At 39.9% G+C, this 27405-nt stretch overlaps 1 long non-coding RNA gene across 1 annotated transcript in view; it reads right to left on the bottom strand.

Annotated features, from left to right (window-relative positions):
- Window positions 1-20855: 20855 nt before the first annotated feature.
- Window positions 20856-27405, bottom strand: part of LOC123390897 — a 30937-nt gene continuing 24387 nt past the window's right edge. The window contains exon 3 of the long non-coding RNA XR_006605480.1: window positions 20856-21002. This is a non-coding gene — a long non-coding RNA (uncharacterized LOC123390897). The remainder of the gene's footprint in view (window positions 21003-27405) is intronic.

Here is a 27405-nt window from a genome sequence, read left to right as displayed (position 1 = left end):
GGAAGACTCCCCTGACACCTCTAATAACTTCAAAAGCAATCTTCAGCTTTCTATATACCTCATGAAATTTTACCACGTGGACCCTTCTCTTGACCATTTGGGAAATAAAAACCTGCATCAACTGCTGATTTTTTTTTTATTTGAGATAGAGACAACTTTTATTTTTATTTTTTTAATTTATTTTTTACTTATTTTCAGCATAACAGTATTTGCAACACACCCAGTGCTCCATGCAATCCATGCCTTCTCTAATACCCACCACCTGGTTCCCTCAACCTCCCCCCACCCCCGCCACTTCAAACTGCTGATTTTTAATGTTGCCAACATCCCTAAAACCTCTCAACACCTCCTCCCCCTAGAAGAGAAACCTTTTATAAAGCAATGGGTCTGCCCCCAAAGCCTACCATTTCACTAACACTTAAAAACATTTTCTCAACATTTTCAAGCAGTGCTCAAAATCAGCCTGATATATATAGAGCCTCCTTTGTGGAATAACAAGATTATTTTTATCATTTTCCGATTCTCAAAAATCTGACCTGTCACCAAAGAACTTCTAAAAATATCAGGATGATAATGATATCTTTCGTCATTTCCCTCCTGGCTAATGGCTGCATTACTAGAGTTGGATTTTTATTTATTTTCTGAGGGTCCTCTCTATCACAGCACTCATCTTTTTCATTGCTTCAAGATGTGGAACAGAATAGCTATCTTGGGAAGGTGGCTGATTTTTTTCCCCACCTTTAAAGACAAGGTGTTTTTGCAAAACATTCAGCTTAATTCATTCTCTGCCTATCTCTTAAATCACATTTTTGTGTTGGAGGTATATTGGAATGGATCCTAGAAAACAAATGCTGACTTAGAAGAAGTATTTTGTTTTTTACCATGGCCAATTTAATCCAGCATTACTGAGCATTACTGAGTGCCTACTATGTGCCTACTATGTTCCAGGAATATAAAGACAAATAAAATACTTCTCAAATAGCTCACAACTTACCAGAGTAGATAGTCCTGCTAACAATAACAATAGTAGTCTATGAAAAGAGCTATAATTTCATTGTTGTTTGTATAAACATACAAGAATAGAAACACCACTAAGAGAGCAACAGATACTGTCTAGGGAAATCAGAAAGGAAATGGGAAGCTAAATGATGTATTAGAGATAGAACCCAACAATCTCTTACCACTCAGAGTCTGTCCCAAACTTGATATATTTGGGATTCAAAACAAAACAAAACTGGTTCTAGAGAGTTATTTAGAAACATGTGCCTTCTGGATAGAATTTAAAATATACCTGTGAGGGTAAGTGCTCCCCCATTTATTCTTTGGTGCTCATTTTGGTGTCTTTTTTAGTCTTGGACAGATCAAAGTATCTATTCATTGGTCTTGCAGATTCCTGAACAAAGGAGTGTCCCAACTGTAAATGCCTCACATGGAGAGGACTCATTACTCTAACAATAACAAATTCCATTTTCAGATTGGGCAAGATACATCAATATGTTGTCAACTATTATATTGTCTATTACATTGTCAACAGATTTTCCCATACTTTGACTGTAGGTCTGGGGAGAACAAAGTAAAGGAGACTTGGATCCAAGCAGGGACAAGAGTAGGCCCTTGTTCCAGTGGTAGGAGGCTAGGGCCAGAGGGGAGTGAGAGCCAGTAACGGACTGTCTTCATAGAAACATGACAGTGGAATCTAAATATTGTGACAGATGGTATCTGATTTAGGTCATCCTTTTCTCTGCAGAAAAGTTCATTGAACATCATTATCTCATGTTGTTGTGTTAGTAAGTACTGGTGGATAAAAAGTAGGTTCTATATCCATGCTTTGCAGTTGAGTGAATTAAGCAGGCTGTGACAACATCAGAAAAATCCTTATGAGATGGCCAGAGATAAGTGGGGCAAAGCTGGGAGAGGGGTGGGACTTGGGTAGCACCTAGCTGAGTGGCAAGGGAGAGACCTGGAGTCCCACGTGTTCCTTTTACAAACTCCCAACCAAGCCTCCTGCTTTCAGCCTTGCTCAGCACACTTGCCTTCATGGATTCCATGTGTTTCCTACTCTAAGCCTTTCTGAGGTTCTACCTCAAAATTAGCTTGTTGCTTTCTCATTCCTTCCCATTGGCTTTTCTCCCCTGCAGACAAGTAGCTTTCAACTGCCCCTAGTCCGATAAGCATGTTACTGTCCTTCTGTTTGTTTTCCCACTTCCAAAACTGAGTTTTTTCTCTCTCACCATCTCTCCTTTCTCTTGCTCTCATAGGTTCATGCATTTTAAATTCCTCTACTGTGAGGTTTTGCACAGGAGTGGAGATGAATACATGTGGTTTTCTTTCTCAATATATTTTATTTATCTATTCATTAACATTCTATTTACTTGAAAATAACATGACACCAGGACCTTGCTTACAATTAGCACTAGACCTCCAAAATCAAGACCCTCAGGGTTGGAATGAATTGTAAAGGTCAACCTGTCTCTCATCAGATGTTTAATCCAGGAAACTCTTTAGCTTGCCTGATACAAATTTAATTTATTGAGTAAAAATGCATAAGGCTGGTTTATGATTTTATGTATCATTATATATTATACTTAATAATACTAACAATAGCTGCCATTTATGATACACTTTCCATGTGCCCGACCCTGTGCTAAGAGGCATTTATGCCTCCCCACAATCCTATGAAGAAGTATTATCATGATCCACTGCTCCAACCACCCCCAGCATTTGGCAGAGAAGGCACCTGGGGTTTAGTGCAGGTTTAACCCTCTTCCTGATTGCTGGTAGCTTGTACATGACAGGCAGAGCCTAGGTTTGAGCCAGCTTTCTCAGACTCTAAAGCTTACTCTCTTAGCTGTGATGGTTTCAGATTTAACACTGTAAGACTCTCAAAGAACTTAATTATTTCTACAGGGTGTCTGGTGTGTGCTTTCTGCTTTTTTTCCACTTGTAGTTTTAGCCACTAATAATGTTGTACTTGCTTATTGTTGTCTACATTTGGATCTTTAGGGTTATGATCCACAGTGGTCCCAGACTGACTTTTGTTTACTTTTTTGATTACTTTTCTTTTAAATTAATATGAACCCAGAAAATAAAAACAATTTTTAAATTAGCTTAGTCAAACAATGAAGGTAAATCTGTTGTCAAAAAAGACATGCTAATAATTTCTAGGTATAGATGCATTTATCATCCATTATATAAAATCATTATAGCTCACATATTGAGTATAGTTAAGTTAGCATACTGACCAAGCCAAAGATTCTGGGTTTGGTGGGTTCTTTTGTTAAAAATAATCAAACTGTTCTCCTGTCAACAATGTCAATGTTTGAGGGTATATCATTAGAAGAGGCAGATGTAATAGGAACTATCTGGAGCCCCAAATCAGAACACCCAGGGTTGAGTCACAGCTCTGCATTTCTGTATTTTGAACATTCATCTAACTTCTCTGAACCACAGCTTCAGAATGTGTAAGAAAGAGAACCTAATTCACAGCAGTACTTTGAGCACCACTGAGCCAATGTATGTTTAAGTGCTTGGCAGAGAGTAGGAGCTTAATAAAAGGTCATTTATCAGCTTATTCCAAGAGACTCTAGAAGTATTGAAGAAATACTTGTTGAATAAATTAGGGAGTAGGAGATACATTGGAGGATATGTACAAGTAAAGAGAAGAGGTTGGATGTCTGAAATCCCTTTCTAAAGCATCCCAAAGATGCCCAGAGATGGCCCCCCTAATTATAACAGCTATACTAGTCATGGAGAGGCCAGAAACTCAAAGTGTCTACATTTAACTGTGTAGGGATCTGTGATGTGTGGTATAGTATTACCTGTGATTTGTTTTACTGCTACCATTATTAATTATAAATCCTGCCTAGCAAGTCACAGCACTGAGTTTCATCTGAGTGCAGAAGATAGTAGAATCTTCTCTTAGACTCACTATGGATGTCTTCCAAGGATAAGCAATGCCACAGGAAAAGCAATTTATCTAAGTAAATACTATTATCTTCTAATGTCTTAAGTCTGCTAGACATAAATTTAAATACCAACAGAAAAGTCTTGGAAAGGTTTGCCTCTGTCCTAGGTCTTCCAACATCAGAAAGACTCCAGAGAGAAGGGGGGACATTTTTATTCTCTTGGGTATTTGAGAATAATGGCTCAGATGAGGTGGCATTGGGAATCCCACAAAGAACTGAATACTTAGGCTTAAATCAGAGCAGCCCCCACGTGCAGATGTTTCTACAGAATATCCGGTAGGGCCTTTTATACCAGGAACACAGAGAAGGTGCAGCCAACACCTGTTGGCTGAAATCCAATCATTTCAGATTGGATCCAGGCTCCTTAGAAATCCTTTGTGTTTAGTCCCAACACCAGAATGGATGCGGAAAGTGGCTTGATATTCTGGATTCATGGAGAAAGGAAGGCATGGGACAAAAGATCTTTGTCTCATCTCTTTCCTGCTTATCCCTCAAATGGTCCTTTCCTAGAGATACATACCTCTCAAGCAAGAAATCGTTTTGACTCTCAAAGACGTCTATAAAAAATGAGTGATCAGAGTAGTATAATGGTCCTTAGTGGGCCAGAAGCTACAAGATTGAACCCCAATCCCAGGTCTGTCACTGACAGAGCACTTGAAATTACTTAATCACTCTGAACCTAGGTTTGTTGTTTTTTAATTGAAAAAAAAAAAAAGAATAATAACAGGGGAGTAGATTATCTCTCTAGACCCTTCTAATTCTAAATATTTCTGATATATCCATTAATCTGACAGGAATGAGTTTAGCTAACAAAATCATATGACTGGCAGGGAACATTCCATAGCTAACACTATAATCAAATACTTCTTGTTTCCTCTGTTGAGTGTCTGATGGGAACTGAGTTAAAGAGTGGGGCTTCTGGATTCTTGTCTGAGCTGTCCATACCAGAAAAAAAGATGAGCTGTGGCCTTTAAGCTGTTGAAAAGTTTTCTCACAATCTAAGTAACTTTGACACTATGCTCCACAGCTTGACAATTAAATTTCTTTTCTCTCTAAATTTCAACCAGTGGATATGCTACATTGAAACTGTTCTGATGTAAAGACATCTCTTTTCTCTCATCAGAGCCTAAAAAGCTGTCAGTGCCAGTTTCCTTATTAGTAACCAATCTGCTTGCTCAGACGGTGCCTCGCAGTTTATACCAAGAGAAAATGCTGTTCTCCAAGAACAGAGGAGCAAACACAGCTGAGGAATCGAGTAGAGCTGGGGTGGTTTGCAGAAGGCCATGGGAGCTGAAATTAAATGTGCTGCTCACCTCACCAAGACAGGGAAAGCAGAGTGATGTATACATGGTGCCTGGGAAAACACTCTCTATGACTGCATTCAAGGAACTGCTCAGCTCATGCCTTGGCCCACGATTGCCTTTTCCTTCATTAGGCACTCTTTTGAACTAGCATGAGTGACACAGTTTTCTCCAAGGGAGCTTCTTCCAGCTTGACAAAATAACCATTGAACCCCATTCCTTTCCTGCCAATGCACAGGAAACATGCTGTGTACCATCTGCAACCCAACCTGTAACTGGTTTATTGCAGAGCAAGGCAGTCTGGAAACTTGGTCTGCACCCCCCACCCCCAAAAAACCTCTAAGACCTTTGAGCAAATGGGTCTCAAGGAAATCTGCTGAAAAAGGAAATCTGCTGAGGGTGGTTTGTCACAAAACAACAAGACCCCAAAGATAGGTGGCCGTTAGGCCCAGTGGAGGAAAATGAAACAAGGAGGACACTCAAAGGAGAAAGAATTTTTATAGACTTCCATGTGAATATCATGGGGAGTGGAAGTTAGGACATGGGTAATGGAAGTGAGGGAGGAAGGGTGGAGAGAAAACTGGCATCCCAGGAACGGAGCGCTCTGGATTTGAAGGCAATGGAAGTAAACTGGGAATCCAGCAAAGCTCATATTTTCTGTGGACATTTTTGTCATCTGCTTACTCCCTCTCTTCCCCAGCTGATGGAGCCAATGGTTCTGTCCTGCCTGCAGTCTTAGATACTTTCAAAGGGACAAGTGAGCAATGTTTTGCTTCTAAGAGCCCCTATATTCCTGGATTCTCAGAGCAGAAATCTCTTTGGAAATTTAGGTGACAATATTCATTTTACCATCATTAAAATGACAATATCTGGCTGAACTAAAACACATCACCAGAAAAGCCAAGAAAATCAATCATTTGGATATGAGCACTGAAATTCTCCACATGGGTTCTGGGTTCTTCTGTGTTCTCCAATAATACTCACTCTTCTGTCACAGCCTGGTGGTTAGCTGAGTGGAAGTACTTTATTTTTTATTTCGTTTTTACTGCGGCCAAATACACATCCAGAAGAGTGTACATATTTGAAGTGCATAGCTTTACAAACTGAACACAGCCATGCAACCAGCATCCAGATCAAAAAAACCAAAAATCACCAGAAACTTCTTTCCCTCATCCCTTCCAGCCATTCTCCCCTTAAGAGCAACTATTATCTGGCCTTACGACAGGATAGATTGGTTTCACTGGCTTTGTACTTTATAAAACTGAAACCATAAGGTATGTTCTTTTTTCTGGTTGTATTATTTCCCTCACCAGTGTTGGTGAGATTCATCTATACTGTTGGTGTAGGTACAGACTATTCTCATCACCATGCAGTACAGTATCCCACTATAAATACACCACATGTACCATTCTGCTGGGATGGGTCCTATGGTAGCTTCCAATTGGGGCCTATTTTAAATAGTGCTGCTATGAACATCTTGATACATGTTTTTGGTAAACATACATAGTCAGTCATATTTTCTTATAATATCTGGCCCTACAGTAGATAGTCATATATTTAGCTGCTTTTCCAGACTCCATTTTAAAAAGCTCAGTAAGAAAGTATATACTGGGTGTATTTAGAAATCTATTAGGAAAAAAAAGGGTGGCTGGACTTTCGCATTGTCTCTCCACAATATTTTGACAGTTGTTCTCTAAAATCAAGCAGCAAAAACTAAGCGTAAGCTGCAGTCTTAAATCTTATTACTGTGGGATCACAGCATTCTCACTTGACAGACTCCTCCCACCTCCTGGCAACGGCTGGTAATCACCCCAGTTACGTCGTCTATTTTCAGCTCATATAAAATTCTTCCTTCTTTTATTTTTTTCAAAAATACTTTTTCCCAGTCTAATTTTTCTTCCTTAAAATTCTTTGATTTTTAAATTAAAATATAAAGATAGACTAGTTCAGCCTAGTATCCTATCTTCAAAATGACACTGAAAAATGTTTTATGGGAATGTGGGAGAGAATAACCTTTCTATTTCCTCAGAGGAGATCCTTTGTTCTGTATTTTAATATGGAAAGTTAATGAGCAAATTCAGAAAAATTATTCCCAGGCTGTGTGCGTGGTGGGGGCAGAAGGTGAGTGATTAAAACATGGTCTCCAAATTCTTTGACATCCCTCCCCTCAAGAGGCAGAATCTGAGTAGACTGTGACTGGTTTGATCAACTGAGTAAAGGAGAAGTGATGCCATGTGACTTCCTGGCTGGGTCATAAACAGCCATGCAGCTCCTGTTCGGTTCTCTCGGAATGTTCACTTTCAGGATGCTCCCTCTCAGAATCTAGCCACCAAGCTATGAGGTATACAAGCCACCCGGAGAGGCCACGTGTAGGTACTTCGGCCATTAATGTTAGTTCAGGAGCTTTTGAGTTCATCCCAGCTGTTACAGAGTTGAATTGTGTCCCCCCAAAAAGATATGCAGAAGTCTAACCCTCAGTACCTCAGAATGTGACCTTATTTGGAAACAGAGTCATTGCAAATGTAATTAGTTAAGACGAGGCCATTTGGAGTAGTGTGGGCCTTTAACATGTTCTTATCAGAGAGAGGAGAACACCATGCGAAGACGCAGACACACAGGAAAGATGGCTAGGTGCAGATGGCATTAGAGAGTGAAATTGTGCTGCCATGAGCCAAAGAGCACCTGGGGAGATTAGAAGCTGGAAGTTACAAGGAAGGATCCCGCTCCCTGCTCCCCAGAGCTTTTGTAGGGAACATGGCCCTGTCAACACCTTGATTTATACTGCTAGCCCAGAACTATCAGGCAATACATCTTTGTGGTTTTTTGTTGTTGTTTTTTTTATTTTTTTTTTAACACCTTTGTGGTTTTAAGCAACAAAAATTTGTAGTATTTTCTTGTGGCAGCCTAGGAAACACACCAGCCCAGATGCCAAACATGCAAGTAACAAAGCCCTCAGTGATGTCAGCCCCTAGCCAATCTTCTCAGGTGAGAACCCAGGCACTGTAGAACAAACAAGCCATCCCTACTGTACCATTTCTGAATTCCTGCCCCACAGAACGTATTACGGTGGGGTTATCTTATGCCTCTAAGTTTGCAGTATTTTGTCATGTACTACTAGTAAGTGGAGCAGGAGCCATTAGAGTTTCAGGCATGGGAGCCTGAGGCCAGGCCCCTCAATCTACCCTACACAAAAGACAGACCTGTCATCTCTGCTCTGAAAATGTGCTCAGCATCAGAGTGTCCAACGACACAAAAGAGTAACTCAATCCTTGGGTATTCTGCAGGAAGCACGGGCTTTGAACCTGGAACAACATGTACTATAGGCCAAGCCCATGCTAAAGGATTTCACATGGGTTATCTCATTGAATCTTTCCAACAGCCTAAGGAAAGGGGGTCCTATTTTAGGGCCACTTTTATAAATAAGGACACTGAGGCACTAAGAAGTTAATAAACCTGGCCTCAGTCACACAGTTTATAGTTGGTAAAGCATAGTCTTCACACTTAAGGAAATGGTACCAAGAACCAAGAAGTTTACTACAGTCATTGGAAAGAGAAGATATGATGCAGCTGGTTTCCAGTGCAAGACAGTGACCCAAATGTTTATTTGCTTGCTTAATGGACATTTCCTGAGTTCTATTCTATGTTATTTTACTGTGTCACTTTGGGAAGGCACAGTCTTATCACCTTAAAGATTTAGACACATAAACAAGCATCTTTTTAGTCCAAAACAAGCATCTTTTTAGTCCATCTTTTTAGGCCCAAAGTTGAACTATTCAAAAGAAACTATCTTAATTAGGAAAATGAGAGAAAATAAAGTAAACCAGTGTAAGGAAACAATGGGGTTTCCTTGCTGGTAGAACCAGAGAGAAAGCTGAAGTCAATGATAACTAAAATTCTAAACTATAAAGCAAGTTTGGGGTTAATCAAGAAGTGGAATGTGAAATTCAGCTGTGATTGGGTCCTATGAATCTAAGCAAAGCCCCACATACTCTCAGTGGCCCAAGGCATCTGATTAGATCAGGTCTACCTTGGTGGGACAAAAATACTCATGACCACATCTAGATGAGTTCACTATTAGACTTAATTTTCTCTTCAATCAAAATGTACTCTTCCAGGCCCCAAAGGAAAGGAAAAAGGAGGAGAAGGCATGGAGAATAGTCTGTTGGATGAAGGCATTTTCCTGCTCTACCGATGCTCAGGACAGCCTGGCCACAATGGTCTCTCAGAGTGGTGACCTGGGCAGATAGGCAGAGAAACAAATTCCAGACTCAAGGAGTTTGCCCGTGATGGATGGCCCCTGACTGTCGTCCAACCACTTGAAGGGTGAGGGTGTTGTACTGTTTTGCAAAACTGGCAGAAATAGGTCAATGAAGCTCCTGGAACCTTAGCTCACACTCTTGGCTTTTTGTCCCCTCAGCCCTGTCACGACTGCTTTAACCTTTTCTTCAAGTGGAATGTTCCTTCAAGAACATAAAACAGTTTCCAAAAATGTCTCACAGGAAACAGAAAAGGTGAAGGTTACATGGAGCTGGCTCACCCATTTGGTAAACTAAGATGAGTACTTTGATTTTTATTCCTGATATACTTTATTGCTGCTTTAAAAGGAGAGAGCGAAAGGCATCTGGGGATGCTCCGTCAGGGAAGGAGTTCAATCCAGGACTTCTGCAGACCCTCTAGAATATCTGGCACCCACTGGTCATCTGTGAGGAAGGGGAGAGACTGAAACCCCTAAAAGCCAAACAGTATTCCTTATTTCTGCTCATTACACAGCAACTCTTTACCTACTGGCTTCAGAGCAAGGGAGATGTATTTGTAATAGAAAATAGTGTCTGTTATAGAGAACGTTTTGTTAACTCAATTATCTTTATTATGTCCAATGGACATGGAGCCAGGATCACAACCAAAGCATACTTGGAAATGGTTTCAAAATTCTCCCAGTACCAATTGAGATATGCTTTTAACCTCCTAATATTTGCCCTTTCTCCATAGGAGTGCATCAAATGACATGGAGATGAATGGTCAATAGAAGATCCAATGAGAGGAAGACCTCTTTGAGTCTCTTATCACATGAAACAGTGCCTGAAGACATGATGAATGACAGACATTTCTGTCATCACATTAACTTTAGTGTGAGAGACAGTATACTTAGAGTCTTCTGGGTTAAACCTTATGGGTTTGAATCCCAGGCTCTCTGTAGTTTACTAATTGTGCAATTTCAAACAATCTCTCTGGGCCCCTTTCCCTTATCTAAAATGGGACAATAACAGCATCTACTTTCTCAGATAGTTGTAAAGCCCTATAATAATTGTGCCATAATGTATTTTTTATTATTTGTTATTAGTGTAAGAAAGGGAGCAAAAGAGTAGACTAAAATGAAACAACTGAGACCCTAAAAGTTAGAAATCTAGTCCCAGATTCTGTGTCCTCCTTCTGAAACCACTTTAAAATTTTATTCATTTATTTTGACAGAGAGAGATCACAACTAAGCAGAGAGGCAGGCAGAGGGGTGGGGGAAGCAGGCTCCCCGCTGAGCAGAGAGCCCGATTCAGGGCCCGATCCCCGTCCCGATCAAGGACCTTGAGACCATGACTTGAGCTGAAGGCAGAGGCTTTAACCCACTAAGCCACCCAAGCACCCCCTGAAACCACTTTAACCATCAGGATCCATGGTGGTTCTCCCATCCATGTGGAAAGCACATTCAGCAAAAACAAAGAGCCCTTAATTGTTCTCAAGTCACCAGAAACACATAGGAAGTCACATAAAACCAAAGTGAGATCTCCTGCTTTTATTACTGTAAAAGCTCTACTATACCTTATTGACAAGCTTCCCTGTGATGTATAATTAATTTGTAGGGCCATATAATCAAGGATTATCTGAAAACCAGTCAAGAGTGGCTAAGGTAGATTGGATTTGCCTACCTGTCAAATTGCTTTAACACACAAAAGTAGAGTGAGTAGAAAATGGATAATATGAGGTAAACCAAAAGGGTTACCTTCTTTCCAATCCTATGCCAAGATTGGTCCTTGTTCCATAATAAGTGGTCTTCTCTGACAACATGCCTTAGATCTCTTCCTTTAAAAGTCACTGTCCCTTAAACTCAATATCCCCCCCTCTTAGTACAATGCCTGGCACATAGTACTCTTGGTTTTTCAAAAAAGAATGACTGGATGGATGGATGGATGGATGGATGGAGAGATAGATGAACATCTCTTCAGATAACTAATCCATTTGAAAGACAAGTATCTAGCTTTTCACAAATCCCCAAGATTTTAATTATGGAAATTTCTGGATTTCACCCAAATCAGTTTTCTGTACAGACACAGGCTTTTTGTGCATATCATTATACCACAAATTGTCTTTTCAATTTCCACTAAAATTTTATCTCTCACTTGATGAGCAATTTTTGTACTAGCTGAGAAACCAGCTGAAATAGTTTCACAAAGTACTTTTTTCTCCTTTCTGTGGAGAATATATGGTGAATTGCTTATATTCATAGAACAGGGTCACTGTTGATTTTCACATCCCGCTGTGTGATTTACCCGAAACTTCTGTTTTCTTAAACTATAACTGTCTTCGACCTCAACTTTCTCTTTACTTCTATCAGCAACACTGGGTTACCTTCCTTCCCAATCTTTTTTTTTTTTTTAGATTTATTTATTTATTCCCAATCTTTTTTTTTTTAGATTTTATTTATTTATTTGACAGACAGATTTTATTTATTTATTCCCAATCTTTTTTTTTTTTTTAGATTTTATTTATTTATTTATTTGGCAGCCAGATTTTATTTATTTATTTATTTGACAGACAGAGAGAGAGGAGGAAGCAGGCTCCCTGCTGAGCAGAGAGTCCAATGTGGGGCTTGATCCCAGAACCCTGAGATCATGACCTGAGCCGAAGGCAGAGGCTTTAACCCACTGAGCCACCCAGGTGTCCCCCAATCTTTTTCTAAAAACCACAAAAAAGTTCTAATTCTTATATGGACACCACAAAAGATGTGGAGGTCTGGACAGTCAGCAAGGTGAACTCACTGCCTAAGGCTATTGATCTTACATACTAGTCAAGAAATATGGCACAAAGAATTTGCTCCCAACTTTGACTCCCTATGACACAGTATCTCAACTTTCAGTCCACCTCCACTCACACTATATTACTTCTCCTATTAAAAAAAAAAAAAAGCCCCCTCAGTAATAACCAAATCTCCTATGTACAACCACCTGAAGAGTGTAATATCAATATCACCAATATTTCAAAATATTTTCTATAACGTAAGACAGTGAGCAAATTTGGGGTTTTTGTTCTTTAGCCTCTGTTCAATGAGTTGGAGGAGGCCTTCACGTTTTTCAGTTAATAGAATTCCTATTGCAGATAACATTATTCACTTTAAGACTTAGAATGAAGGAGTATTTTTGATAAGGAGTGATGTCAAGTCATGTATGCTATGAGGTAATAAGTGCAACTCACATATACATATCCTTGCTTTGTGGGCTGGTCTTTCAGTTTCTAGTCTTAAGAATTCAAGCCAGCCTCTGTATTCTGGGCTTTGAGGCTTGAGCAGATAAGGAGTACTACTTGCTTTTCTGTAATTACTTTGTTTGGGTTACACCCTATTAAATATTCCAGGAGTTGTTATCTATTCATTTTAGATCTATATGAATATTAAGATATGTTGGGTATATCTAAAGATATTTCCTTTGCTGCCAGGAAATAGAACGAACTTAAACTTCAACTTGGCTATTCAAACTGCAAATGCTTCCACTAGGAAATCTCCTCTAAGATTGTCTTTGCACAAAGGAAGATGTTCCTGGGCTGAATGGTTTTTTTTTTTTTTCCCTGTTGGCCCTTGCTCTACTTTCATCTTGGTCTCAGCCCAGCCTACACCTCATTAAAATCATTTCTTTGTGGACTAACGAATAAAAAGGAAACCAATGACATGTAAAAAAATCTCTGTCCTAACCACCCCAGCTTCATAAAGGATAAAATCTCTTTATTGATAACAATACCTGACACTGGAACAGTGCTTCACCTTTTCAAAGCCATCGGTTCCATGGGAATTCTCTCTTTAGAGCTCTCTGAGGTTGGCAATTATCACAGCGAAGTGTGTGTAATTATCTGTTCAAGCCTCCTGACTGGTGGGAGACAACCCTGGGATCTCCATTCAGGGCATTAGATGTAACTAGGTTTCTAATTACACATAATGCAACTTTGATCTAGATCCCACTTAGAGACACAATACCCACTATAGCAGCTAATGGCTTTGACCCAATGGTGGCTAGATGGCAATGCTACTAATCCACACATACCCACCTCTTCATGGTGGTGACGTTGCCCAAGTCAGCTGGGCAGCAATGTGAGTGAGTCAATTATTAAGAGGCTGGTATAAGACAGATAACATCACATAATAGTTGAGGGCTTAAGGCATGCTTTGAGTTTAGTTTACAGCAGTTTTCCCAAGTGGTATGAAAATCAGAATACCCTGAGATGCCCTCTTCTAGATCAGATCAGATTTTCCAAGGGATTCATATGCTCAGGAAGGTATGGGAAGTACCAGTTTCATAAAAATCTTTATCTAAAGAATGACTACAAAAGCAATTCAATTTTATTTCTACTATTTATGAAGTGAATACCGAGTCCTTCCTGCCAGATTCTCTGGCAGACACTAAGAGAAATAAAATAAATAAATAATAAAATAATTTCCTTCCTCTGTATCATGAGTTTTGCATATTCATCTCTAAATCCTCATGACAAATGTAAGTTGTAGATTCCATTCTACAGATCAGGAAGCCAGGGTTCAGAATGGTTAAGTCACCATAGCTAATAAATAACTGAGTCCCAGTCATTCTGGCTCCTTGTCACTACCTCCAGTCCTATGTTTCTCCACAAGAGAGAGAAGATACGTGCCTGGAGCAAAATACAAGCAAAATGTTGTCTATGCCCAATGAGAGTAGAGATGGCATTAAGCAAATAAATTACAAGTGTGATCTGGACCAAGCCAGGAGGACTTCAAGAAGAAACAGGAGGACAGGTAAGATTAGGCAGGTGAGCAGAAGGGAGCATATTATGAGGAGGAGGAAGGGCAACATTACAAATGCCATAGAAAACTTTATTTCATGTTCTCAAACAAATTCTGAGGTTTACAGGTTTGTGCAAAGCTCATTTGAAATGGGCTAAATTATTGATGATAATGTTTAGGACTTTTCAGAAACTTCCACTGCTGGGGCACCTGGGTGGCTCAGTCAGTTAAGCATCTGCTTTTAGGTTCCCTGCTCAGCAGTAAGTCTGTTTCTCTCTCTCCCTCTGCCCCTCTTCCCATTTTCACTCTCTCAAATAAATAAAATCTAAAAGGAAGGAAGGAAGGGAGGGAGGGGGAAAGTTCCACTGCCACCAGTCACATTGTTCTGCTCCATGAAATTCATCAGAGCATGATGTTGCCAAGGCCTCAGACCCCTTGGGAATGTAGGTTGCATGAAAATGCTAGGCAAGCCACCAAGCCCTGCTGAGGTTATGCCTGAATGTATAGTGGAGGAGGGAGTGGAGGAGAACCAGACACATGAGCCCAAGGCCAACTGCAGCAGTGGGTACTGTGAGACACATAACATCTTTTGTCCTAATTTCTCCTCAGGAAGAGAGGCCTGTGGGCTGCATGGAGGAGCTGTTTCTCCTTTCCTGTATAGAGGAGTAGATCAGTCTGTGGAGTAGGGTGACTGTGGTAGCCATGAAAATGCATAACTCAAATCCCCTCCTGTGGAAGCACGATGATCTGACAGCACCAGCTGCTTCCTCTCTCAACTCCCCCTCACATTCACAATGGGGCCACGTTCCTCAGGCTGCTCCCAGCCAATGGCTGAGCATGATGCCAGCATTAGCACAAGTCCTTTTCTGAGAGATGCAGGAATCCTCCAAGGGATGACTTTGAATTTGACTCAGGCCTTCCCATCAGAGCTGTGGTCCAAAGATCCATCCTATAGGATAACTGATTAAGGCAAGAAAAAGGATGCAGGGAAATCGTTTTGGGTTAACAGAGGTTTGGGCTACCTACTCATGGAGCTCACTTGTGCCCTCCAGTGTTGTTGCTCTTGACTCCAGATGCATGATTTCCATTCTTCTCTCAAAGAATGACAGTGGGCCCAAATGACTTTATGATGTGGGAGTACACTGGCTCCAGCTCCTAATGAGCAGTTCCTAATGCATATTCATTTGGTGCCACAGGGTCAAGCATTCCATCTTTACTAGGGCTAATAACAAACCAGGAACTGCTTCTCAGAAGGTAATAAGTTAACAATACTATATCACACACTTAAAAATTTAAGAGGGTATATCTCATGGTAACTGTTCTTACCACCATTAAAGGGTGGGGGGGGAATAAAGCAAGAGGCAACTTTTAAGAATGATAGATATTGGGACACCTGGGTGGCTCAGTTCGTTAAGCATCTGCCTTTGGCTCAGGTCATGATCCCAGGTGCTGGGATCAAGTCCCGAACTGGGCTCCAAGTTCAGAGGGGAGCCTGCTTCTCCCTCTACTTGCTGCTCCTCTTGCTTTTGAGCTCATGAGCTCTCTCTCTTTCCTTTTTTTTTTAAGATTTTATTTATTTATTTGACAGAGAGAGATCACAAGTAGGCCGAGAGGCAGGCAGAGAGAGAGAGAGGAGGAAGCAGGCTCCCTGCCGAGCAGAGAGCCCAATGTGGGACTCGATCCCAGGACCCTGAGATCATGACCTGAGCCAAAGACAGCGGCTTAACCCACTGAGCCACCCAGGCACCCTCTCTCTCTCTTTCTTTTATGTCCTCACCTGGCCTTCTGGTGCATAGCCTTCCTGAGTATGGGTATGATTCTTCTTCTTATAAGGGCATTAATCCCACCATAAGGAACACACCTTCATGACCTCGTCAAACCTTGATTACTTCCCAAAGCCCTCTTCAAATATCATATTGGGGGGCGCCTGGGTGGCTCAGTGGGTTAAGCCTCCACCTTCGGCGTAGGTCATGATCCCAGGGTCCTGGGATCGAGTTCCAGATCGGGCTCTCTGCTCAGCAGGGAGCCTGCTTTCCCACTCTCTTTCTCTCTCTCTCTCTCTGCCTACCTGTGATCTCTCTCTCTTTAAAATAAATAAATAAAATCTTTTTAAAAAAAAACAAATATATTTGGGGGTTTGGCGTTTCCACATATGAATTTAGTGGGGGGTGGGGCACAAACATTCAGCCTATAGTACCTGGGTCCTTGCCAGGTGTTAAATCCCACATCCCAAGAAAATGAATTCCTGTTCTTCTAGCCAGACACTCCAGCCCCCTTAATCAAGCACCTCCAAAATCTACTTCCAGGGGCATTTCCTTGATGGCAGGTATTTCCTTCATTCTTGAAGCTCCTTTTGTGCCCAATCTCTTTCCTCCTTCATCAGGCACAGCATGTTTTCAGTCAAGTTATGCCAGGATTTAACCTGCTATCCACCTGGCAGCCAGGAGAGGAAGTGGGAACAGCTCCTTTTGTCTTGGGGAGGTGAGGTCTCCACAGCATCTCCCAGTGCAGGGGAAGTGCTACCATATACAGGGGCAACTGAAACATCCATCCAGATCCCTGCTGTGTTCCAGGGTCCCAGGTTTTCTCAATCAAGGCCCTGATCTTAGCATGACAGACCTGCTGAACATCTGACTGTCTCTGAGCTCTGCAATACTGTCTAGAGATGCTGCTCAGTTGGGTCTCTTTGTGAGCTATCAAAGCCAGCCTCTGGCTTCCACAGTTAGCCTTTAACTGCTCATCAAAGGCCCTCAGTTTCTCACAGACAGGCTCCTATCACATTCTCTGCAGGGCATCAGCACAACGAAGTAGTAACCAGCTTTTGCAACCTCTTCCTCTCCCCACCCATAATTTTCAGTTCTTCTTACTAGGGTATTTTCTCTGGTCATCACTGGTTAAAGGTTGAGCATCTAGGCCTCCACCCTGTGCCGGGGATTACCATATCACTCAGGATGGTGGTACCCTCTTTGCCTTCTGAGCTGTTAGGAAGCCTGTTTCACAAACTCGTCTTATCTGCTTTCTCAGACCGCTTCTGGCACCACTTGGTTAGTTTGAATCCTTCAAGGGTTAGATGTACAAGAGATTTGTTGAGGGACATGACCATGAAGGATAAAGGGGAGGAAGCAGGAAAAGACAGGGAAGACCCTCAGACCACAGTGCAGGTCTGACACCTGTGAAGGAAAGAGAACGAGAGGGGACTGGGTAAGGGGACTGGGTGTGGAAGAGCCAGGGACTGTAGCACAGTCCTTAGAAGCATTCAGTTGGACTGAAGGGGAGTCTTCCAGTCACAGTCACCAGAGACCCACATCTCTCGGGAACGGACCTGTATTTCTACCCTTGCTATGGTCAGTCATCCATTGCAAGTGGCCCACAGGAAACACGACCTTGTACGAACATGGTAGAGGCTCCAGTGAGCTAGCAGCTGGGGCTGACAGTTAACAATGCTCCCTAGAGCAGGAGATCTGAGTAGTGCATTTTCATGAGCACCAAATAACACACTAATGACCAAACGAAGTCTGGCCAAGATGTTAATGACTGATAATGGCTTGAGGCATTAGTCACTTTAAATAACATTCACATTTTGATAGCTCTATACAAAGAAACGACAATAATAGAGTCATTTTAAGATGAGTAACAGGACCCATGGAAAAAAATAACTTGGTGTAATTGGGTCTTCCTTTACTCTCCTCAAATCATACCATATAGGAAGCCATTCCACATGGTACATATGCCCTTGATATTCTCATAAAATGGAAACAGTGCCATTTTAGAATTCAAGAGATTAAGTTTCGGAGGAGGGAAAGGAATGCTCAAAATAAAGCCCATTTCTGTCTCCCTATCTTAGGCTGAGAGGTGAGTAGTATTACAATTGAATGAAGCAATTTTCCACCTGCATTTTTAATAGCCAGTGAAAGAGAGTGCTAATGCCACCCCGCGCCGCCTCTTAAAACTAGAAGGGACGCTATAAATCATGTCCGTGTACATCAGTCTCCAGCCTGGCAGCAAACCTGTGTGCAAGGTTCTCATCCCAAATTTCCAGAGGTTAATCGTCCTTGGTTTGTGCACCTCCAGTGACAGGGAACTCACTGCTTCCTGAGGAAGTCATTTTGTGGCAAGACAGCTCTAGTTCTACAATGTTTTAAAAGTGATTGAGTCAGCACTCTTTGCCACACGTGGCCATGTTTTCCACAAATTACTTCACTGACTCCTTACAATGACCAGACAGGAAGATTTTTCCCCGTTTTAAAAATGGGGAGCCTGAGAACGAGTGGCCCTTGGTATACCCAATGCACATAGCTGAAATTCAACTCCAAGTCTAGTTCTATTCCTCAGTCTCCTCACAAATGCCTTAGATTATGTTGGAGTCAGTCTCTAGTTTCCACTTTTACTAGTTCCAGTTCAAATAGAACAAACCTAATATTATTTAACACATGACGTCCCTTCAAATATTTGGGTGGGACCTTCCATTATTCTATAACATTTTAATATCCAGGTTAAACACCCAATTTCTTGAACTATTCTTTGAATACATCAGTCCCAGATGTCCCCAAACATGCTCTCCAGACACACTTTAAGTCTCTAATATCCTTTCTAACACGGCATACACTGAGCATATCCTCCAGGCATCTTATAACTTGTGCAGTGTGGAAAGAAACCATCACCTCCCATTCCCCACACACCATACTTCTGTTAATGCAATGGCATTATGCTACTGACTCAATAAACTTATAAATAACTTAAGCCTCTAGGTCTGCTTCACATTATTGAATTGTATTCACATATTCTATATTAGTAAAAGTTTGGGGTTTAAAAAAAATCATATTCATTCTGTTTAACTTAGAGCATATTAAAAATCAGTCTATTGCTCCAGCCTGTTAAAATTCTTAACCCCCATGGTAGCATTTGAAATCATGTGATCATCTATAAATTAGTGTTTTTGAAAGAGCATCTGAGGATTAACAAACACTGTAGAGACCAGCTTATCCCATTATCACCTATTACAGGATCTAGTAAGACCTCATTCCCTCCTTCACTTCTAGTATCCTCTCTATCATAATGTTCCCGTTCCCTTCCTACTCATAGCAGAGCCCCTTGACGGAAGTGTCAGCTTCACCTGGGAGCTTGTTAGAAAATGCAGACTCCCAGGCCCCATCCCCCTTAGGGAACAGAATCTGCACTTGAACAAAATTGCAAGGGATTCTGTGTACACACTGAATTTTAGCTGCTTCAGTCTATGTACCTTGAGCAGGGGATTTTAGCCCCTCTGCCTCAGTGTCCTCACCTATCAGAGGGAGAAGGATGAGAGTTGAAAAGCCCTACAGCCCCTAAGACCTCTAATTCTCTGTCTTTTCTTACTTCCTCAGTTGCCTTGAATTGTCTCCAGAACTGTCCTGCAGTTCCACCATAAAGGCAGGGGAAAATTGATGACTGATACAAAGATATACCTCATCCCTTTCAATATTAATAGCCATAAATGAGAATCTTTAACTCAGGAGTGGCAAGGCCCTGCATATGCAGCCTAGAGTCATTCGATCTCTGTCCTAATTGAATTCCAGATTTTTAGCTGAGTTCCAGAAATATGACACTAGCTCAGAGACCCATGCCACGAAAGGGCTCTGAGATAGGTCCTGTCCACCTGGGGAGATGGGGTTTTAAAAAGGCACCTCTCCATATGAGGTAAAAACACAGGCTCCTTTGGAATCAACAGATCGGAGTTCAAATCCTAACCAGTGTGCTCATCTGTAAATTAGTAGTAAGAGCGCCCATACTGTGGGTCACTGGGATTATTACATGAGATTATTTCTGTGACATGCTTTGCCCAGAAGGGTTCAATAAATACTCAGTATTATTTTTATTGTTATCCTTTCATATCTAGAACAGAGATAATTTCAATGATCTCACAGCACTGGTATAAATATCAAATAATGTGTATGAATATACTTTACACATGATTACAAATTACCCAACATTTGGGTTTTTTTTTTCTGACTTCTACTGATCACCCACAACACAGATGCATAACAAAGAACAAAACTGAAAAAAGGTGTATGGGTATCTGTCCTCTAAAAACCTGAACATCAAAATGAGGGTAAAAAGAAGAGAAATAAGCCAGAGAGGCTGGGCTCCAATCAAATTTGTTGCCCCTACACAAACTTGCAGTGTCACCACAACTCAATATTTAATCTATGTGTGTAAGTCAGCATTCTACAGAGAAACAGAACCAATGGGAATAAGACAGGTTGATTGATTTTAAGGAAGTGGCTGAAGCCCAGAGGCTGCAGGGCATGCTGGCGGACTGGAGACCCAGAGAAGAGCTGATACTGCAGCCTAAGCACACAGACAGTCTGGAGGCAGAAATCCCTCTTCCTCTGGGAAGAACTCTGTCATTTTCTCTTAAGGCCTTCAAACCGATGGGAGTGAGGCCCACTCACTTTATAGAGGTAATCTGCTTTACTCGAAGTCTACTGGTTTGAATGTTAATCTCATCTAAAAATACTTTCATAGAAACAGTCCACCTGGTGTTTGACCAAGTATCTGGGTACTGTGGCCTAGCCAAGTTGATAAATAAAATCACACATCACACTGTTTTACAGGTAAATACTGGCTCAATACAGTTTTTATTGTATCTTGTCTTCCAGCGCCATAGGTGACTTATTCTACCAGAAAAAACAATGATTGCTTTGTCCTGCTTGTCCACTGCGACCACAATTAGACAAACCTGTACCCCTGAAACAAATAATACATTATATGTTAATAAAAATAAAAGAAATTGATAGATCCCTTTACTTTTTTTTTTTAAGATTTTATTTATTTATTTGACAGACAGAGATCACAAGTAGGCAGAGAGGCAGGCAGAGAGAGAGAGAGAGGAGGAAGTAGGCTCCCTGCTGAGCAGAGAGCCCAACGCGGGGCTCGATCCCAGAACCCTGGGATCATGACCTGAGCCGAAGGCAGAGGCTTTAACCCACTGAGCCACCCAGGCACCCCAGATCCCTTTTTTAAAAAAGGAAAAGCCCTCCAACTTACTATGAATAACATAGCTAATGTTGTTACATGAGTGCAATATACCAGATCATATACTAGGCATTTTATACACTTTCACCATAACACCCACCAATCCTGCAAGCTTAAATGATCTCTCCTCTACTAATGAGAATGCTAAGGTTTCTAACGGTTGTATTACCTCACCCAGTATCATACAGTGAGTCGCAACAGAACCAGAATTTGAATCAAGTTCTGTCTTATTCCAAAGCCTTTGCTCATTTTACTATCACACTACTGATGACAAAGACAACTTAGCACAGTGATTAGTTTTTAAGGGGAAAAAAAAGGTTAAACATTTTTAAAAGCTGGAACAAATGGCTCCACTAATTTTTCTATCCTTTTCTTCCCTCTCACTCTTCACTGCATTAGTATTTAATGTCATTTTAGGTGACAGAGAGAGAACATTCACCATTCCCTGTACATGGTGATTTGTTCTAATAATATATCTTCCTCTTTTCAAACTGATTTTCCTTCACCAGTTAGTTATGGTAAGTCTATTAAGAGAAAGTTACTGCATTAAAATAAAGATGTTCTAGGGCGCCTGGGTGGCTCAGTGGGTTAAGCCGCTGCCTTCGGCTCAGGTCATGATCTCAGGGTCCTGGGATCGAGTCCCGCATCGGGCTCTCTGCTCGGCAGGGAGCCTGCTTCGCTCTCTCTCTCTCTCTGCCTGCCTCTCCATCTACTTGTGATTTCTCTCTGTCAAATGAATAAATAAAATCTTTAAAAAAAAAATAAATAAAAAAATAAAGATGTTCTATAGTCAGCTGCAAAGGTACCTTCTTATCCTGGGTGGTCACTTAATGGCACCAATCTGTAAGAGGTCAGATCAGCTCCTCAATGCTCTCCTGTGCCCAAAGATAGTCATTCTAAGAGCAACTGAGGTTCCTTGTCCTCTGAGGACTGTATTAAGCATTTTAAAATCTAGATAGAAATGAACTGTCCAGGAAACTCACAAAGCTCATGAAGAGAACTTGACCCAGCTCTAATGGACTGACAAAAAAAGGATTTTTTTTAAAAAGATACTTTTATTAGTCACATAATTATCTTAATTGCCACTGCCCCTTAGTAATGTTCATTGTACAAAAGCTGTTAACACAGATGTCCCTTCAGCATGGAGTCCCTAACTGGCACATGCTGTCACTTTAGGTAAGATCTTCACATCCTTTTAAACTTCAAAATGCTCACCTCACAATTTTAAGAGGATTAAATGAAATAATACATGTGAAAAGTTGTTTAAAAATATAAATAAAACTATTCAAAAATAAAAAGCTTTTTTAAAAAATATTTATTTATTTATTTATTTGACACAGAGAAAGATCACACACAAGTAGGCATAGAGGCAGGCAGAGAGAGGTGGGGAAGAAGGCTCCCTGCTGAGCAGAGAGCCCGATGCGGGGCTCCATCGCAGGACCCTGGGATCATGACCTGAGCCGAAGGCAAAGGCTTTAACCCACTGAGCCACCCAGGCGCCCCCAAAAAGCTTTTTTTAAATAAAAAGGAAACTCATTTGAAAGCGATTCAGTAGTCAAAACTTTATCTTAAATAGTTTAATAACCCAAAGTTGAGAATACCCAGTAAATGGTATTGCTGGATTCAAACACCATGTGAACACCAATGCTCGTGTTCAGAACAGCTCCCCTAGCTATGCATATCCAACTTCCTTAAAACAATACATGAAGTCCCTGGGTTTCTGGTGCAGAGCATAAAGTTGTACTGCACAGAGCAAGCACATCTGGGACAGCTCACAGAAAGAAAATAGAGGTTTCCCATATTTGTCAACAGTTCTAAAAATTTATATTATATGACAATAACAAGTTGGGAAGATGAAAGAAATTTTCTTAACTCAGTAATAATAACACATTATAACCAACCGTGATAAAAACACAGAATTGTCTTTCCATCCTTGCTATACAAAACATGACAAAATGGCTGTCATTGGAAGAAATGGTAAAAAATTTTACAGACAAAAATCCAGGCGAAAAATTCTATAACAATGTGTTGGGCATTTAATTCTATGACATTTGTTTTTAATCAGCTCTTTTAAAATCTGTACTTTGTTGTGATTTCTTGGTATAAGTATTTCTGTATCAATTTTTTATTCTAGTTTTTGTATTTTTTTTAAATGAGAAATAACAAAATTTTATCAGCTTTTGCCCCTTCAAAACTGAATTCTACCCTGATTGCAGATTCTCTAGTAGGAGAGAATGAGATTAAAAATAGTGATTTGGGAAAGCAAATAAGAAATTCAGGCTTAGATCCTATTTCAACTTCTATTTCATAGTGATTATTCTTTTTATTCTCATAATATAAATTTACCATAATTTAAGGAATACAAAGAAATCTTCATGTGAAAATTACTATAAAATAAGGTGTCTTTCACACAGTAATTTCAATGAAATATTTATTAAATATTAATTGGGGAAATGTTTATAATAAATGTGATGGCACATTCCAGCTCCCCATCTTATATAAATAATAATGAGAACATGTATTTTATTTGAGCTAATATGATTACATTATGAATTATTAAGTGGAAGGTAATCAAATATAACAAGTAGCAAAATGAAAACAAAGCCTGGAAATATAGCACCCAAGACAATGATAAGTTGAGCTAAATAAAACTATCATGACATTATATACCTATGATGTTGTGATTTATAATAAGAAATAAATATATTTGGTCTTTGCCCTATTCCTGGAACAGAGCTCTTAAACCCTTATAAATTCCGAAGCAATAAGAGTACTAAGAATATCTTTTGTTTTTATATTTGGTCTTTGGCCTTGGCCCCTGAAACCCTTGTAAATTCTTAAGTGATAAGAGCACTAGGCTCCTTTTGTTCTAATGAGGTGACTCTGGGTGGGCTCCTGGATGGCTCCTAGATGGGAGGGCTGGCCACCAAAAAGATCAAGCCATGATTAGAAGCTTTGAATTTTCAATCCAATCCACCATCCTCCAGAAAGGGGCTAGAAATGCAGTTAATAATTGATCCTGTTTATGTAAAGAAGCTCCATAAAATCCCAATAGTATGGGGGTTGGAAAGCTTCTGGGTTGGTGAACACAGCCACATACCAAGAGGGAAACACATTCAAACTCCATGATGGCAGAAGCTTGAGAACTTCCCAGACTTGGCCTATATACCTCTTCATTTAACTGTTCATCTGTATCTTTTATCAAATCCTCTATAAATTGGTTTTTTTCTGATATAATAATAATAAGAAGAAGAAGAAGAAGAAAAAGGAAGCAAGGAGGGAGGGTGGAGAAAATTATCTTTTCATCTCATTAATAGTTATAAGAAAAAAGAAAAAGGGTGCCTGGATGGCTCAGTTGGTTAAGCGACTTCCTTTGGCTCAGGTCATAATCCCAGAGTCCTGGGATCCAGTCCCGCACTGGGCTCCCTGCTCTGAGGGGAGCCTGCTTCTCCTTCTCCCTCTGCCCCTCCCCTTGCTTGAACTCTCCCTCTCTCTCTCTGTCAAATAAATAAATAATATCTTAAAAAAAGAAAAGAAAAGAAATAAAAGAACTGGTTATGAGAGAGAGCAGAGAGAACAATTAAAAGACTATACATATGTTTATAATTATATATGTAAGTGTGTGTTTGTTCTGGGTCTTTAGACCCAACTAAGTTTTTTAAGTATTTAAAAACTGATCAACAATATACAATCTAGGTAGGGTGAAAAAACAAAAATCACAAATTATTCATAATGATAGGGTAGAATGCCAAGGTAGAGACAGGGTTATAAAGCAATATAACACTATTGGGACTTATTTAAATCTAAATAATTGGCATGATTTAGTATAAACTACTTCTAGGTAAAATAATAATATTTGTGGAGTTAAGAAGTACCTTGCCAAACAGAGTTGTTTGTTATTGTTTTTTTAAAGATTTTGTTTATTTATTTGACAGACAGAGATCACAAGTAGGCAGAGAGCCAGGCGGGGTGGGGGGGGGGAAGCAGGCTCCCCGCTGAGCAGAGAGCCCAGTGCAGGGCTCGATCCCAGAACCCTGGGATCATGACCTGAGCCAAAGGCAGAGGCTTAACCCACTGAGCCACCCAGGCACCCCCAAACAGAGTTTTTAATAGCATCTGGCTAATAGATCTTATCACAGCTTCTGCCAATTTTTTACTAAAATATCTATCTATCATCTATCTATCTATCTATCTATATACTTGAGAAAATAAAAACATATAGCAGAATTATAATCAGAAAGGGAGGATTCTAACTCTCTCAGAGGTTGACAGGTCACACAAACAAATATAAAACTGGAAAGCATTTGAATAACACAATTAACAAGCTAAATCTAATAAAATATCACTTTATATACCACAAAAGGGAATATATATTCTTTTAAAACTCCTACATATTAGAAAACAGTATGGAGTTTCCTCAAGAAGCTAAAAATAGAACTACCTTATGACTCAGCAATTGCACCACTAGATATTTACCCCAAAGATACAAACATAGTGATCCAAAGGGGCACATGCACCCCAATGTTTATAGCAGCAATGTCCACAATAGCCAAACTATGGAAAGAGCCCAGATGTCCATTGAGAGATGAATGGATAAAGAAGATGTGATATATATATATATATATATATAAAATGAAATACTATGCAGCCATCAGAAAGGATGAAATCTTACCATTTATATAGATGTGGATGGAACTGGAAGGTATTAGGCTGAGCGAAATAAGTCAGTCAGAGGAAGGAAATTATCAAATGGTTTCACTCATATGAGGAATATAAGATACAATACAGAGGATCATAGGGGAAGAGAGGGAAAAACAGAAATGAGAAGAAATCAGAGAGCAAGACAAACCATGAGAAACTCAGAAAGAAACTGAGGGTTGCTGTGGGGGAGGTGGCTGTGGGGATGGGGAAAATGGGTGATGGGCATTAAGAAGTCATGTGATGTGATGAGCACTGGGTGTTATATGCAACTGATGACTTAGTCTACCTCTAAACTAGTGATGTTTTCTATATGTTGGCTAATTGAATTTAAAATTAAAAAAAAAAGAAAAGAAATCAACTAAGCATCAAATTCACGAACTATAAACAGAACAACAAAATAAATATCAATAGAAGTAGAAAGATCTAAGCAGAGGAATTAATAGAATGAAAAATACAGAAGAGTAGTCATGATCAAGAAAATCAAGAACTAGTTCTTTCAACAAACACATGAAATAAACCTTTGGCAGTTGATGACAAAAAAAGAAAGGACATAAATAAAAATATTAAAAATTAGAAAGAGTAGGTAATTTTAAATAGAGAAATACAGAACAATATTTAAATTGTAAGAAAATACTATAAAACTTTGTGGAAATAAGTGCAAAAACCTAAAAGAGACAGGTCACTTTTAAGGAAAATTATCAAAATTAGCTCAAGAAGTAGAAACCTGAATAGATAAGTAACTATACAGAAAAATGAAAAAGCAGTCACAGATCTAGCCCTGATAAAAAGGCACTAATAAAGTTTGAGTTCTACAAAATACTTAGGAAACACATTAACATTATGTTATGTTATGTTATTTACACTATTCCAGAACATAAATAAGAAACTTCTCAACTCATTCTGCTAGACTATCCTAACCATAATTTCATAATTGAATAAAAATAGCAAACACACATGCACATGTGCACATACACACAAACACACACCTATAGGTCATTCTCACTAATGAACATGACTATAAACATTCCTGTATAAAATTATTGGAAAACAGAATCAGCAAGACAGTTATTGAATATGCATAATATTCTGGCAGATTTTATCCCAGGATTATAAGAATTCTTTATTAGGAAGTCTATTCATGAAATTCACATGATTAACAGATTATATGGAAAAATTTAATCTTTTCAAATTACTCAAATTTTTTTGGTAAAAGTAAAAACATTTAATGAATTAAAAAGAATACAGTAGCAATGGGAGGGAGGACTTTCTTAAGGTAAAATATATCTCTTAGAAACATAGAACAAGGGGCACCTGGGTGGCTCAGTTTGTTAAACAGCTGACTTCAGCTCAGATCATGATCCTAGAGTCCTGGGTTCAAGTCCTGCATCAGGTTCCCTGCTCGGCAGGGTGTCTG

Source organism: Mustela putorius, unplaced genomic scaffold (genome assembly GCF_011764305.1).
Source record: "Mustela putorius furo isolate JIRA1106 unplaced genomic scaffold, ASM1176430v1.1 tig00000151_pilon_pilon_pilon, whole genome shotgun sequence".
NCBI lineage: Eukaryota > Metazoa > Chordata > Mammalia > Carnivora > Mustelidae > Mustela > Mustela putorius.
The sequence above is the reverse complement of the archived record's forward strand: the minus strand, read 5'-3'. Positions and strand labels throughout refer to the sequence as shown.